The following is a 15,185-nucleotide window of genomic DNA, read 5'->3' on the forward strand; positions in this document are numbered from 1 at the left end:
GCGGAGAGGCTTTATGTTTCCGTCTAATTACCCCCTGTTGGGCCCTAAAACCACCCCGGGGGTAGTCTGCGTTCTTCGGGCTACATTTGGGTCTCAACCACTGTCAACAAGGGGAACCGTCTGGCTGGGATAGAACCACAGCTGCATTTAGCCGCGTTCTTTCGTCAGGAACCACCGCAGGCAGCCCGGGCCTCAGATCTCTGGAGGAGGACCAGAGATAGAACCGAGCCGCAGAGTCCGAGTCGGCCACGGTGACCACAGCTGAGTCGGCCATTGTTCCAAGCAAAGTGATCTGATAAGGAGTTTATTGTGGCAGCCCGGCTGCATTCCTCCCTGACCGGCTGGTATGCCGACCCTGGAGGGCCTGTTGGGAGGGCGGGAGGTGCCTTTGGATCCATCCGTGCTTGGACGTTTCTCAATATTGGGAAAATAGGTTTGAGGCTTCGTGGACCCTTGAACTAAAGCCCCCCCGGCATGTCCACGTGTAAAGATAACGTGTGCACACCCTTGAACCTTACATTAGCCTATATTACAGGGCGTGTAGCATCGTGTGCTGTAGCCTGATTATTAGCAGAAAAATGGGGCTATTTTAGTGCTGCCCCGCCCACCTTCACCTGCCTTTCATCCAGGTTTCAGGTTAAATCAGCAGGATCGCTGACAAATTTCCAAATATTGAATTCCTGCAGCTGCAGACGCTGTAATCCACACGTGTTGCCTTGTTGGGGTGTGGCTCCCACAGACAATATTAAACTCAGCCCATTTTTAGAAACTGGGGATTTTCTGCGTCTTTTATGCTCAGACAGCTTCAGGGCTTCAGATTGGTGCCTCACACATACCTCCGAGTCTGCGTCCGTCCCCCAGACGGCTGTGGCAAATGTGGTGAGGCCGCTCTGGTTCTGGAGGCCTCCCAACCACCACGGGGAGAAAAACTACAGCGGGTCATGTGACCCACGTGGGAACCTCTGAAAACCGCCCCACGGCTCGGGGCTCCGCCCCATGGCTCGGGCCTATGCCTCACGGCTCGGGGCTCCGCCCCACAGCTCGGGGCTCCGCCTCACGGCTCCAGGCTCCGCCCCACAACTCGGGGCTCCGCCTCACGGCTCCAGGCTCCGCCCCACGGCTCGGGGCTCCGCCTCCGCTGGTCACCCACAGAGCTCAGCACCTGTTGCAGATTGAACCCAGCTGGAAGTCGTCTTCACCTACCAGAGGAGAGAACAACGCCCAAGCTGGACCGTGACGAGCTCTGGTGGGTGACAGAGGAGGAAGCTGCAGAACCTTGTGAGCGAATAGTCTGAGGTATGGACTCGACCTGGGTGGGACTCGTTGGGGGGGGGTCTCAGTCCCTCTGTCCCTCTACATCATTGCTTTTTTAAATAAATGGGCTTCCCAACACCGTGACCCCCTCCCAACCTCCTCCTTCTTGTTTCTCTTTGGTTGTTTTCTTCCTCAGCTTCTCGCCTTCTTTCTTGTGGGTTTGTTTCTCGGGTGAGGAGGTCGAGATCGGGGGGGTGGGACAGAGAGAAACGGCAAATCGGGGGGGGGGGGGGCTGCATTTGCAGCTTTATGACTAACCACATGTGTTTCTGGGTCTTTGTATTTACATGTTTCTCATGGAAAAGGAGGAGGTGGAAGAGAAGACGGGGAGGAAGGCCGAGCATGTGGTTCTGGTTTGTTGAGCTCAGCTCGGAGCCCAACTGTTTGTTTCCTGTGATGAGCAAAGTTAATGTGACGTCTCCTCGGGCAGCAGATGAGATACGACATAAATATATACATATGGGACGCACGGATCCATCGCGTAAACAAATTTAGCATATGTAAAAACTGGATCCCACATCCAAACATCTCCTGGTGTGCTTCCACAGTTTTCCAGGGCCAGGGGCTGTATGGGGGGGGGGGGGGCAATTTACAGGAACTGTTATGGGGGCTAACCCAGTCCCTCCTCCAGGATGGGTCGTTGTTTCTGCCCTGCGCTGGTTAGCTAAACCTAGAGCAGAACATGGCTCCCAATAGAGGAGCAGCTTTAGCCTAGCAGACAGCACTTCTCATAGCATCTGCAGGTATGTAGACGAGTGACCTTCTGGCCTTGTTTTGTATTTTTTAAGCTCATGGGCTGAGAAGCAGAAGGTTCTAACTTCAAGAGGTGCCAGGACGCCTTCAGAGCGCTGCCAAGTACCCCTGAGTACCCCCATCCAGGGGAGGACCATGTCTTGTGCAGCTGGGACGGGCTGCAGCTGCCTCCCCGTGACCCCAGAAGGTTCTAGCAGTCGAGGAGAAAAATCCTCAGAACAAAGCAGTCGCTGTTTACTTAATCTTTATTAAATCAAATCAATCTTTATTTATATAGCATCTTTTACAATCAAAATTGTTTCAAGGCTCCTCCCATGTTAAGCTCCTCCCATGTTAGGCTCCTCTCAGGCTAGGCTCCTCCCAGGCTAGGCTCCTCTCAGGCTAGGCTCCTCCCAGGTTAAGCTCCTCCCATGTTAGGCTCCTCTCAGGCTAGGCTCCTCCCAGGTTAGGCTCCTCCCAGGTTAGGCTCCTCCAGGCTAGGCTCCTCCCAGGCTAGGCTCCTCCCAGGCTAGGCTCCTCCAGGCGAGGCCCCTCCCAGGTTAAGCTCCTCCCAGGTTAAGCTCCTCCCAGGTTAAGCTCCTCCCAGGCTAGGCTCCTCCCAGGCTAAGCTCCTTCCAGGCTAGGCTTCTCCCAGGTTAGGCCCCTCCCAGGTTAGGCTCCTCCAGGCTAGGCTCCTCCCAGGCTAGGCTCCTCCCAGGCGAGGCCCCTCCCAGGCGAGGCCCCTCCCAGGCTAGGCCCCTCCAGGCTAGGCTCCTCCGAGGAATGGTTCCTGTTCATCTCTGGCCTCTCCATTAGGAGGACCTAACGTAGAGCAGCAGCAGGACTGTGGATGCTCCACTTTGCTCAGGAGTTACTGGTTGTGTAGCTGATGTGTTGGGGTGGGAGTGGGTCTGGATCTCCTCCTCCTGATCCTCTGAAAACCAGAATTCTGGATCGATCACCAATTATGGTGCACTCATCAAATTCTTCTCACGATGGCCTGATTTCCTGTTTTGTTTACTCAGATCTCCAACTGGAACTGAACCAGTTGGACCAGTTTACATCTGGTGATGAACGTGCACTAGATCCCTGCTGGCCGAGCAGGGTCATGCACGTCGGGCTGCTATGGTCCTTGACCGTTTGGACTTGTCTATTTTCCAGCTGCATTTACGTAAACGTCTTCTCAGTTCCCCTCTCCGTGTCCTCCAGTTTAATGGAGAACAGGGTCAGTGCTAATTGCTGTGCTTAGGTGTAGAATAATTTAGCCTTCCAAGAGATCAATGATTCTTCCGACGTTTAAATGTTTAATGGCTTCCACATGTTGGACTTCCTGGGTGGGACTGAGCGGATCTCTAACTGAAACCAGGCGCTGACGTCTTGTTTTGACACCTTTGTCTCATCAAAACGCGACACATTTGTGCGCTTCGTCGCAGGTTGATTCCACAGGAGAAGGTTGCCAAGGTTACGGTGCTCCACCACAAAACCATCTGGGTCCTCATCGTGGACGGACTCATTGCTTCCAGGTTTACATCCCTTTTTTTCCAGGGATGATGTCAAGGCCAGTGCTGTGGCCGGGATTATGGGAGTCCTGCTGGCGTTCCAGGTGCTCCGCCTGGACCGTCCTGCAGGTCTCAAACGTCCCGATGACATGAAATGCTGCAACTATTACAACCTCCTCTCAGATGGGGAGGGATTTTTGCCTCCTTTTTTATTGTTTAATGCCTCCCATCAATGGAAAATGATAAAACAACACAAGTGTGGAGGACGCGGCAGCCTTGAGGAAAACATCAGATGTTCATTGAAAACAGCTCAGCGTGGAATGAGTCAGACGTCCTTCAGAACGGGTCGCCTGTGGTTCCCCAAAATGGGGCGCCGCGAAGGCAAACAGATCATTTATTCATGTGTTGATCTGTTGCTTGTTTTTGTCCCTCTTGTCACGCTTCCATTTCAAATGTCAGAGGAGCTCGTTTGGGCCGATCCAGAGGATCCGGGTTCAGATCTAAACTGTTGGGATCTCCCACCTGGGGGGGCTGGTGGCAGAAGAGAGGCCGGGGCGGAGCAGGAGTGGAGGTGGGAGGTCATGTGACGGCGCTGTAGGCTGATGTAAACACGTGCACGGCTCATGCAAGCGTTTGATCTCCTGAACCATGAAATCGTCGAGCTGAAAATAGGAAAATTAGGCTTCACCACAGGGAGGAGGAGGGGCAGGAGCAGGCAAAGGCTCATGGGAAAAGATATTTAGTCTGAGATCAGGAGTTCTGAGCTATTAAACGAACCCCCCCGACTTAATTTGATACAGCTTAACAATGTTTTTCCCAAAATGTTCAACCCTGAGGAACTCATAAGGCTGCTATTGGTTGAATTATTGTTCCCTCATCAAAGTGGAGCCGTCGTAATCGAGCTCTTTGTAGTTTAATTGTCTTTATCCAATGGCGGGTCCTCGTGGCGGAAGGGTTCGCTGGGCTGCCGTCTCGGGGAAAATGGCACCAATAATGAGACAATTAGCTCGTCTTCTCTAAAGATGGGACGTGTAATGACGGATAAGACAATCTGTGCTCTGGTGCTCTGCTGTTACTCTTTTAACATGAAGGAGCCCGTTTCCACAGGCCCCAATTTTGTTGACATTGGAATTGTGGCCTGGGGGGAGGGGCTACTTGAAAGGGAAAAAAGGAGGAATCTTTTGCCCATGAGCTGCACTTTTAATTTCTCTCCTTGTCACGTAGCGCCCCAGTAGGATGAGGGAGTTGGGTGTGGAGGTGAGCCCCCCCCCTGGAAAGCTTGTGCCCAAGAGCGATCCATTTGAACTTCAATGAGAGGCAGCTTTCTTCTGCGAACTTAAAAACAGGCATCTTTGGGAGGCTGCCTTCCTCACCTGATGTGATGTGAAGCGCACTTTTGTTTGATGATTCCACGCAGATAGAAACTGGTGCCGTTGGCGGGGGGGGGGGGGCGAGAGGACCAGTGGGAGGACGAGTGATGGCACAGCCCAGAGAGAGAGGAAGGGTCGCTGGGTCTCAGTCTTTAGTTTGGCTTTACAAAAATCATTATTAACGCAAACGAAACTTTCTTCCCTCTAGTTCGAGCAGCAGAACAGGTTAAAGAGGTTTGATCAAAGAAAGTGAGTGGAACAAGTTTGAAACCAACGTTTTAAACACATGAAAAGTTGCATTTTTGCTAGCAACAAGGGTGGCAAAGACACATTTGTCGATCACAGCGTCACTTTAAGCAGTTTTGAAACCGCCTCATGGTTACCAGGTCCCACTAAAGGTGGGACACGGGGGGGACCAGAACCGGGGTTGGAACCTAGAACCTTCGTGCTGAGGCGACAGTCCCGAGTGGGAGGGTTCTGGCCGCCAGGAGCTCGTCCTCCTGATCCAGTGGTGCCTCTCCAACAGGTTCTCCTTTCAGGCCCGTTTCACATCCTGGAGACAGAAAGGGCAGACGACAGCAGACAAAAGCGCCCAAATGCAGAGCCTTCACTTCCCCCTTGAAGATGGTAAAATTAGAGTCTTGAAAAAAAAATCAAAGGCTCAACATTAAACGGCGAAAGACGCTTGAAATGTCGACACTGCGATGTTTCAGAAAAAAGGAGCTGGGATGAGAGATACCTGCAACAGACTTTGGTGTCACTTCAAAGCTCTGACTTTAAGAAACGGAGCTGCTAAAACGGCGACGGGAGAGTCGTCACCTGTCTGGGATGACCTTGTCTGAGGCTCCTGGGGGTCCGGCTGCAGATGCAGGGACGGGGCCTCGCTACCACGGGGCCACGGGTGCTGCGAGGGGTCCGTGGATCCCGGCTGGGGTCCACGTGTAACCCCGGAGGTCGCCTTTGGTCTCTCGGTCTGTGACGGCCTCTTTCTTCTCTTGTTATGCTCAGAGAAAAGATGGCCGCCTTTGAACTCCGCGGTCGCTATAGAAACAGCCGGAGTTCCTCTGTGTTAGCATCTGGCTGTCAGCGTCTGGCCGGGCCGTCGGACGGGCCGGCATCATTAAAGCCGGACACACAGACACATTTGCTGACACAGGGTATCTAAACAAGGCCCCGTGGAAGGGTGTGCGCTGTGTGTTTGTGTTTGCGGGGGTAGGGGGTTGGTTTTAATTGGCTCGGCCTATGAACTCGCGAGCAGCTGAAAACCTACGAGCAACAGTGGCCTGATGTGTTTGGACTTCTAAGGATTCAAGCCTTTGCTAGCAAAATCAAACTTCCACATCTTTGACGTGCTGAAGCAGGGTAAAAACAAAGGCTGGCCTGGAAGTCGACGCTCCCACAGGTGAACCACGGAAGCGTTCTCTGGGCTTCACGCTACAGTTCCCGTTGATCCCCGTTAGCATAGCTCGGGACCGTGCACGTCTTGGGCCGGGGCGCTCTCACAAGCCTTCCCAGTCACAAAGCCTTTCTCCTCCTCTAATTTTTTGTAAAGACTTTAATTTTCCAGTCTCCAGAACTTCAAAGCACTGATGATTCCAAGTCCACATCCCTCCGAGCGCTGTGCGAATCTCCATTCTTCCATTTCCAACGGCCCCTTTGGTAAATATGTGCAATCGCCGCGCTTTTCAAACTGATTCGTTTCTCATGTATTTATTTTAAATGAATATTATTAGCTGGCCTGGCAAGAAAAGGTTCTTATGCTAATCCACAGGAATCGCAGGCATTCCCATTTAATGCCTACTTACAGGCTATTCTTTAATGACTATTTGCCTCACAGTCTTAGCAAATGAGCTGCAGACTCCCGCACTCATAATTCCATTGGAAGAAAGGGAAGACGCCACCCCCCCCCCCCTTTTCCTTTGATCCCAGAAGATGTTTTTGAATCTGCCCGTTGTGTGTTCAAGCATCGGAGGCCGTTAAAAATGCTCCCGTTCGTTATTTTTCCCAGAGATAAAAGGAAACAACAAAGGGGGGGGAATTACGGAATGGGTTTAGACCTTTTCAGACCCGTCAGTCAGAACTTTTACAGGTCTTAAACACAAACTGCATCGAGCCCGACCCAAATCTGCGTTTCCTAGAACCGTTCTGGGCACTCTTCCAGCTTTGGGTCAAATCCCTTTTTTACTTTGCTCGCATGTTTGTTAGCAAACTTTAATCCCAATAAACGCCGGGGTTGGTCGCTAAATCCGCGTCTGAGGGCCGATTCTGAAGTCAACAAACGGACCGCTGCGTTTTCTCGACCCCGTTTTTTGATTTGCTGCTGAACAAACCCAAGTTTGACGCATCGTTCCGTGATAAAATGTCACGGCGCCGCTGGTCTCACCATCGAGATGGGTGCTTGATGTCTTCCCTCCCCAGTGATGTCGGCTTCCACCTTGAAGCCTCTGTCCACATCTAGTGGCGTTCTGCCCTGTGACGGTGGCGGAGGAGGGCTGGAGCTATAATGAGTGACGGGGCTTCTTTGATTCCCTGCCAGCTTTCATCTTCAGTCGGGGGCCTCTACTGGTAGGCTGCACTTTCCTCTTCTTCTTTGTCTATTGCCTTGATGTTTGATGGTGAAGACAGAGAGAAAAATCTTTCATATCGTCCCCGTTCGATCACCCTGTGATGCATCCCTCCTCCTTGTGTTCATGATTCCATAATTGGGGTACCGTCGCCGAACCACAGGAAACCCGTTTTGACTGGTGCCACTGCGAGCTGGAACGTTAGCGAGGCGAGCTCAAAATCATTGCTGCTTAGTCTCCTTACAACCCTTTGGGAAAGGCTTTTTGGGGGGCTTTAAGTGCACAAAGATTGCACGATCTGCTGCGAAAAAGAAGCAGACTTGAAAGGAAAACAACAAAGAAGGCATTTGTTCTTTCTCTTCGCCTGCACCCTGAGTCTGGGGTTCTAATCTCTTATTGTTTCAGACCAAAACAGAGACAAAGGAGTCACAGATCAAAACAAATGACTATCAAGCTATCAAACAAGCACCACCCTGCCATGTTTCCAAATGCTGACTGCGGGAGAGCAAGAAGAGCCCGAGTCAGGCGGGTCGCGCATTGTTTCCAGTCGCTTTGATGAAGAACTTAAAACGCTGGCAAAAAAAAGAAGGAATCAAAAGTCTACCATGAAAGGAGGAGAGGAAAGGGAGAAGAGAGGGGAGAAAGGAGGGGGTGGTGCAAAACATGCTAGCACTGTTTGCATGTGTGCACCCGCCTTTGTTTCATTAGCAGCCTGGTTGATAACCTTTATTGAGCCTGATCAGGAATTAAACCGGCGGCGCTTTGAAGCTGCAACTGGCTCCTTTCCTGTTTGTGCTGTAAATGCAGGTTGTGGTGCGGAGATAAAGCGCTTCTGAAGGATATTAAGACATGAAAGTCTCTCGGCTGTTCATTTGGTACATATTTGATGTTGTTCTTTTGCGCCATTGCTAAATTAGCATATCCCTTTCAAAGCCCCTCCCCCACTGACACCCATAATCCTCCGCCATCATGCGTTCACCAAAAAGTCATAAATGATAGAAATATACTGTGTGGGGCGCTGACACATCAAAGTGCGATAACGTGATTAGCGACGATGACTAGCTCCTTCGTTAGCCCCCTCCCATATCTTTGGTCTCTTTCGTTTCTTTCGCCGCTTCCTCGGTGGTGCTGACGGGTTTCGCCGGGGTTACGCAACCTTTGCTCCGTTGCAGGAGCCTCTCTGCTTGCACAAACTGACTTCTGGGTCTAATTTTAGCATGACAGCTCTCTCTTCTTCTTCTCCTGCCTCCGAAACGCGAGTGGCGTGCGGCGGGTGACGGGGCAAACGTGCCGCGCTGCTGTCGATGAGCAGTTGTCTGTAAGTTAAACTGCGAGGAACGTTCTCTGCCTCATCACAGCTTCACTTCACAACAAAAGCCAACGACAGCCCCACCTTGATTTATTATTTAGCCCCCCCGTATTTGATCACGGGCGCGTGCCACAGTGATGATCACGCACGTCTTCGCCACTTATCGGTTTGGGAATCTTTATTTTTGCCTCTCCTGCAGGTGTGGAGTACCAATCAAAGTGGTTTCTTCTTTCTTTTTTAAGGAAGAGCGACGTCTTCCCAAAGGAACGCCGACGCTGCGGGTCGTTAGGACACATCAGGAGATGAAACCGTTTGGGAAAGTGCAGGAGGGGGCGAGAAGAAGGCATCAGGCGTTGATGGTGAGTGGTTCACCTCCTGTCTTCATGCTGACGTCTCCTCTATGGGGGGGGGGGGCACCATTTTTTAGTTTCTGCATCTAAGCAGGAGAATTTAGCTCCCCCAGATGTTGAGCAGGGACACCTATAAAGATCATTTCATGTCTTATAACCATCCCATAATATTATCCTGTGGCGTGAGGTGTGTCCACGGTGAATTTGTCCTGATAATCGGCTCCAAAAACGGCCGGAACGAGAATCCTGAATGTTACACTTACTCAATATTTATGACCTAAAATCTAAAATCTGGGAGCGGACATAAATAAAAGCACGCATGGCTGACCTGTGAAGGTCACACGCACACACGCACACACACACACACGCACACGCACACACACACACACGCACACACACGGTACGATCAAAACTGTTGCTGATTATTTTATCTTCACGCCTCTAACAGATTTTTAAGAAGCTCTTCAGATTCAGGAGGTCCTGGTGGATGCGTGCCCCCCCAGACTGAGCTGATCCGACAGCTGTCTGAAATCATGACACATCTGCAGTTCTTTATCTGAACCGTTTGAAGGACAGAATCTGCAGTTGTGACGGAACCAGGCTGATTCCTCACAACATTCAGCACAGATGGCACTTCCTGTCCGAGCTGCTCCATCGGAGGAGGTCCAGGCTCCATCGGAGGAGGTCCAGGCTCCATCGGAGGAGGTCCAGGCTCCATCGGAGGAGGTCCAGGCTCCATCGGAGGAGGTCCAGGCTCCATCGGAGGAGGTCCAGCCTCCATCGGAGGAGGTCCAGGCTCCATCGGAGCAGGTCCAGGCTCCATCGGAGGAGGTCCAGGCTCCATCGGAGGAGGTCCAGGCTCCATCGGAGCAGGTCCAGGCTCCATCGGAGCAGGTCCAGGCTCCATCGGAGGAGGTCCAGGCTCCATCGGAGCAGGTCCAGGCTCCATCGGAGGAGGTCCAGGCTCCATCGGAGGAGGTCCAGGCTCCATCGGAGGAGGTCCAGGCTCCATCGGAGCAGGTCCAGGCTCCATCGGAGGAGGTCCAGGCTCCATCGGAGCAGGTCCAGGCTCCATCGGAGGAGGTCCAGGCTCCATCGGAGGAGGTCCAGGCTCCATCGGAGGAGGTCAGGCTCCATCGGAGGAGGTCCAGCCTCCATCGGAGGAGGTCCAGGCTCCATCGGAGGAGGTCCAGGCTCCATCGGAGGAGGTCCAGACTCCATCGGAGCAGGTCCAGGCTCCATCGGAGGAGGTCAGCCTCCATCGGAGCAGGTCCGGGCTCCATCGGAGCAGGTCCGGGCTCCATCGGAGGAGGTCCGGCCTCCATCGGAGCAGGTCCAGGCTCCATCAGAGGAGGTCCAGGCTCCATCAGAGCAGGTCCAGGCTGAAGTCAAACACACTCATGGTGCTGTCAACTGTCAGACGTTAGCTGCAGCATCTGACAACTTCCATGTTCACTTTGATTCAGTGACAACGTCACTCAGGAAACTCAGGTTTCCTTCTGCCCTTGAATGCATCTCAAGGAGAATCTTGAACGTCACACCCCAAATATTTTCTGTCAAGTCACCCAACATATGAAGAACTAATCAGGATCCATTCACATTAATTTGAGGTGAAACACTATTTTAAAGGAATGTCCCACATGGGATGGTTCCGGTTCTCCGTGTCTGTTCCTCCTAATTTAGGCCAACGCACAGACAAACTTATTAATCAAAATGAATTTAAAACCTTCGTTTACTCGGTGTTTCGCTTCAATCTTGGTCTAAAAACAGAACATATTGTTCACAGCCATGGCAATTGTCATCAGACTATTCTTATTTACTCCCCTTTAAGCTGACTCCAGACAAAAAGGCCTCGTTAGGTCCTCGATTAGGTAAATTAGCCCTGAGAGGCCTGAAGAGACACGGCAACGAGCGCTAATCTCATTTGATTGTGAACATGAGCGCTGCTCCTTTAACCTGAACCACTCAGCTGTGCAATTGTTCCCTCAGCAGAGAGCAACTCCACATGCAATTAGCGGACGACCCCTTTATGAAAGGAATTAGCATCATCTTTGTCCGCTCACTGGGCGCACAGGCCTAATTATCCATCTGCACTTTCTGGGGGGGGGGGGGGGGGGGGCACGGGGAAGGAAGGCAAACGTATTATTGTCCTTGTTTGTGGAAAAAAATAAAATAACTTTTGTCCAGCAAATTGAGCTCATTGAAGTCCGACTGCAGATGAGTCTCGTTTATTCGCCCCCACTGGGCGACTCTGACGGGCGGCCTGGCGTTTCACATCAGAGTGGCGTGCACGTGCACGTGTGCGTCCACGTCTTGGTAACATCGTTCTTTAGAAGGGAATCGGGGGGGTGCCCGCAGATTAGAGAAGCAACCCGACACTGGGTGGCGGCGCAGCGCGCAGCTTCGCCTCCGATTAAAAATGCTAATGTTCCTTTGGTGCTTTGATGTGGGCTGAACAATGGTGGTGGGGGGGGGGTGGGGGGGGGCATAACTGTGAGATGAGTTGATCCTTTATTTGTCGCCATGCAATGACGCCCAACTGAGCGCCGTGACAGTCCAAATCAATCATGTTCGAGCAGTCGCCATGAGTCTGCCCCCCCCCCCCCCCCCCCCCCCCCCACCACCACCACCACCACCCCCCCCCCCCCCCCCTTTCAAGGCTGTGCTGTTCTAATTAGCTTCACGTGGAGGAAATGTTGGAGGACATGAAAAGAGAAGCACCAACAGTTCCATTTGAGCTACATCTGGGCCTCAGGAGCGAAACCTGCCCCATGGTCCCGTCAGGTGGGCTGGTCCAATCAGGTGGGCTGGTCCCGTCAGGTGGGATGGTCCCGTCAGGTGGGATGGTCCAGTCAGGTGGGATGGTCCCGTCAGGTGGGCTGGTCCCGTCAGGTGGCTGGTCCACTCAGGTGGAATGGTCCCGTCAGGTGGGATGGTCCAGTCAGGTGGGCTGGTCCAGTCAGGTGGGATGGTCCAGTCAGGTGGGCTGGTCCACTCAGGTGGGATGGTCCCGTCAGGTGGGCTGGTTCCGCTAGGTGGGATGGTCCACTCAGGTGGGCTGGTCCACTCAGGTGGGCTGGTTCCGTCAGGTGGGATGGTTCCGTTAGGTGGGATGGTCCACTCAGGTGGGCTGGTCCACTCAGGTGGGCTGGTTCCATCAGGTGGGATGGTTCCGTTAGGTGGGATGGTCCCGTCAGGTGGGATGGATCGGCACCGGCTGCATTCTGGCGTGGGTCGACAGGAAGTGGACTGCAAGCTCGCCACGCTCCACCCGACCTTTGCTGCTCAGATATCGGCCAAACCTTCCTGCAGGACACACAGAATGAGACTTGGGCAGTTTTCCCTTCCTGACCGAGGTCGGAAAACACCTGAATGTCTTCCGAGCTCTTTTATAAGCTCTTCCTGTTGGGAAGGCCGAGTCCTGACCGAGTAACTGTGACGAGGATGAGTCAAGGAGCTGACTGAGGAACCTGGAAGCAGCTGCCTCGGGAATTCTTCCACCTTGTTTTATTTTCTTTTCCAAACGGTCCCAGAGGAACCAGAATTCCCGGCTCTTGGAAGTCCTCTTCCATGTTGCGTGCTGTGCTTGTTGTCCATGTTGTTGCCATGATTCTTCGTGCGTGATCCCGTGAGATTCCTGGCTCGGGGGCGGGACCAAATCCTTGTTGTGCTGCGTCCCAACGCGACGGAGGCAGGTAACGGGAATGGGAATGGGAATGCAATGGGAAGATGTTGATCCTGCTTCCTCCTCCCGTTGGGGTTGCTGGACGTTTCCTGCTCGCCGTGGCGGCGTCACCTTCCGAAGGTGCGTGATGCTGCGCTTCCCCTCCGACTGTGCTCGTCACTTCTGCGGTTTGGTCCAGACTTTCCCGGCATGTTTTCCGATGTTTGCGCGGCTTTCATCGGGATGTGACACCACTGCGGCTCCGTCTCCTGATGTCTCCTCAGCTTGAAACCATCACGGCTGTCACACCCTGGCGATCTGTCGCTCAGCTGCACGTGCACACGCTTGAAGATGTTCTGTTCAGAACGCCTCGCCGGTGTGTGTGTGGAGGGTGGGTGTGTGTGTGTGTGTGTGGGGTGTGTGTGTGTGTTGTGTGTGTGTGTGGGGGGGGGGGTGAACTAGAAGGGCTTTTATCAGCTTCTGAGTTGGAAGTCTTTGAGGGGCTTCTCAGAAGCCGAGCATCTCTCCCATTGTTCTATTTCCATCCCTCGCTCTGCTGCTGTCAGATGTAGGATTACAAAAGGCCTCCTGCACCCCCCCCACCCCACCCTCCCCCCGCACCCCTCTTCTTCACTCGTATCCCGCCCTGTTTCCCCGACGTTCCAACGTCAGAAGAGCGCACAACCCAGTTAAATTATGCTCAGAATCCTTCGCAACTCTTCTCACCACAAATTGAATTCAAGTGAAGGAGTGAGACTGGAGAGGTCATGAAGATGTTGTGTTTACACGCCACAGTCAGGAGACATCCTCGCACACACACACACACACACACACACACACACACACACACACACACACACACACACACACACACACACAGATATCTGAGACAATAAAAGCCCGCCTGCAGGCCTGCACCTGTTCCCAGGTGATGCCCATGTCACGTCTCTGCTACAGGAGCCTCTACTCAACCTCCTCTCCTTCTATTACCTGGGAATTTTCCCTTTATCTTGTCTTCCTGCCTCTGCCTTGGCCCCTTGGCCCCTTCTTTCTTGACTTCTCCCTCCTGTCCCCTCGACTCCTCTGCACCCCCTACGGCCCTTCAGGTTCCAGCAACTCCAGGTTTCAGTGCAAAGAGCAGGAAAACGAGGACATATTGAGCCTTTCCTCCCACACAGCCTGCAGGTGTACTGGAAATCCCCTTATTTCAGCTCCGTGCAGCACAGATCACCTTTGATTATTGATCCATGTCGCCAAACTCTATTAAGTCCACGCTGAGTCAGCGACACTGTCGGACAGTCTCATATGCACCAAATCTTTGCAGTCTGTGGAGTATCAATATTTAGCTTCTTTAGCTTCGGGTCTGTCGATTGCACGCCCAGTAACATGTGCTAGCTCGTGCAATACTGCGCGGGCCAATGGAGCTGTTCAGCCTGTGTTTGCTAACGATGGGAGTGAGTTCATAAATCCAACACTCTGACTTCAGCTGCAGTTCCATATCAGCCAAAGAGATAAGCAAACTTCTTTGGCAGGATCCTCCCTCGCCAGGTCATCCAGGGGCCTACGGGGCATTTCAGGGTTAGGTACCTTGCTCAAGGGTACGTCGGCATTGCTCTGAAGGGTCCTGGCGCTGCCCCAGATGAGCTAACGCGGTGCATTTATTTAATAAGTAAAAGCAACATTTTTGGTGAAAAAGGGTCTCACACACGTGAACTCACACCCAGAAAACTTGATTAACCAGAGCAGATTCAAACCTGTGGGTCTTCAGCCCCAGTGCATGTTCAACTGCGTGTTGGAGTGTGTGTGTAGGTGTGTGTGTGTAGGTGTGTAGGTGTGTGTGTGTGTAGGTGTGTGTGAGCAGAATAAAGGTATCATTGTTGGCTGCAGGTGTGCGCTTGTGCCAGGCAGGCTTCAGCGGAAGATCTGGAGAACAATGAGTCTCTGTCCCAGCACACACCTGAGTCAGAGAGGGGAGGTGAGAGGGCCCGATGGCAGGGAGATTACCCCAGGCTTCATTATAGCTGGGGGGGGCTGGAGGAGGAGGGGGCTAAATACCACCAAGAGTGTGTGTGTGTGTGTGTGTGTGTGTGTGTGTGTGTGTGTGTGTGTGTGTGTGTGTGTGTGTGTGTGTTACAGCTAGTGGAAGCTCACATGACCAGCAGGTTAGTTTAATGTGAGCAGGAAGCAGGAAGAAGCTAAATCAGCTTTGTGTGCAGGTCTCTAACCCTGGTACCTGTTACTTCCTGTTTCCTGTTTTTCCTGCTATCACCGATCTGATTGGTGATTGACAGATATTGTTCCAGCAGGAATCCATGAGGTGGGAATTCTGAGGTTTTCGGGATTCTTCTTTCATCCTGCTTCATCGGTGAGATGTTCCGTGATC

Source organism: Takifugu flavidus, chromosome 6 (genome assembly GCF_003711565.1).
Source record: "Takifugu flavidus isolate HTHZ2018 chromosome 6, ASM371156v2, whole genome shotgun sequence".
Taxonomy (NCBI): domain Eukaryota; kingdom Metazoa; phylum Chordata; class Actinopteri; order Tetraodontiformes; family Tetraodontidae; genus Takifugu; species Takifugu flavidus.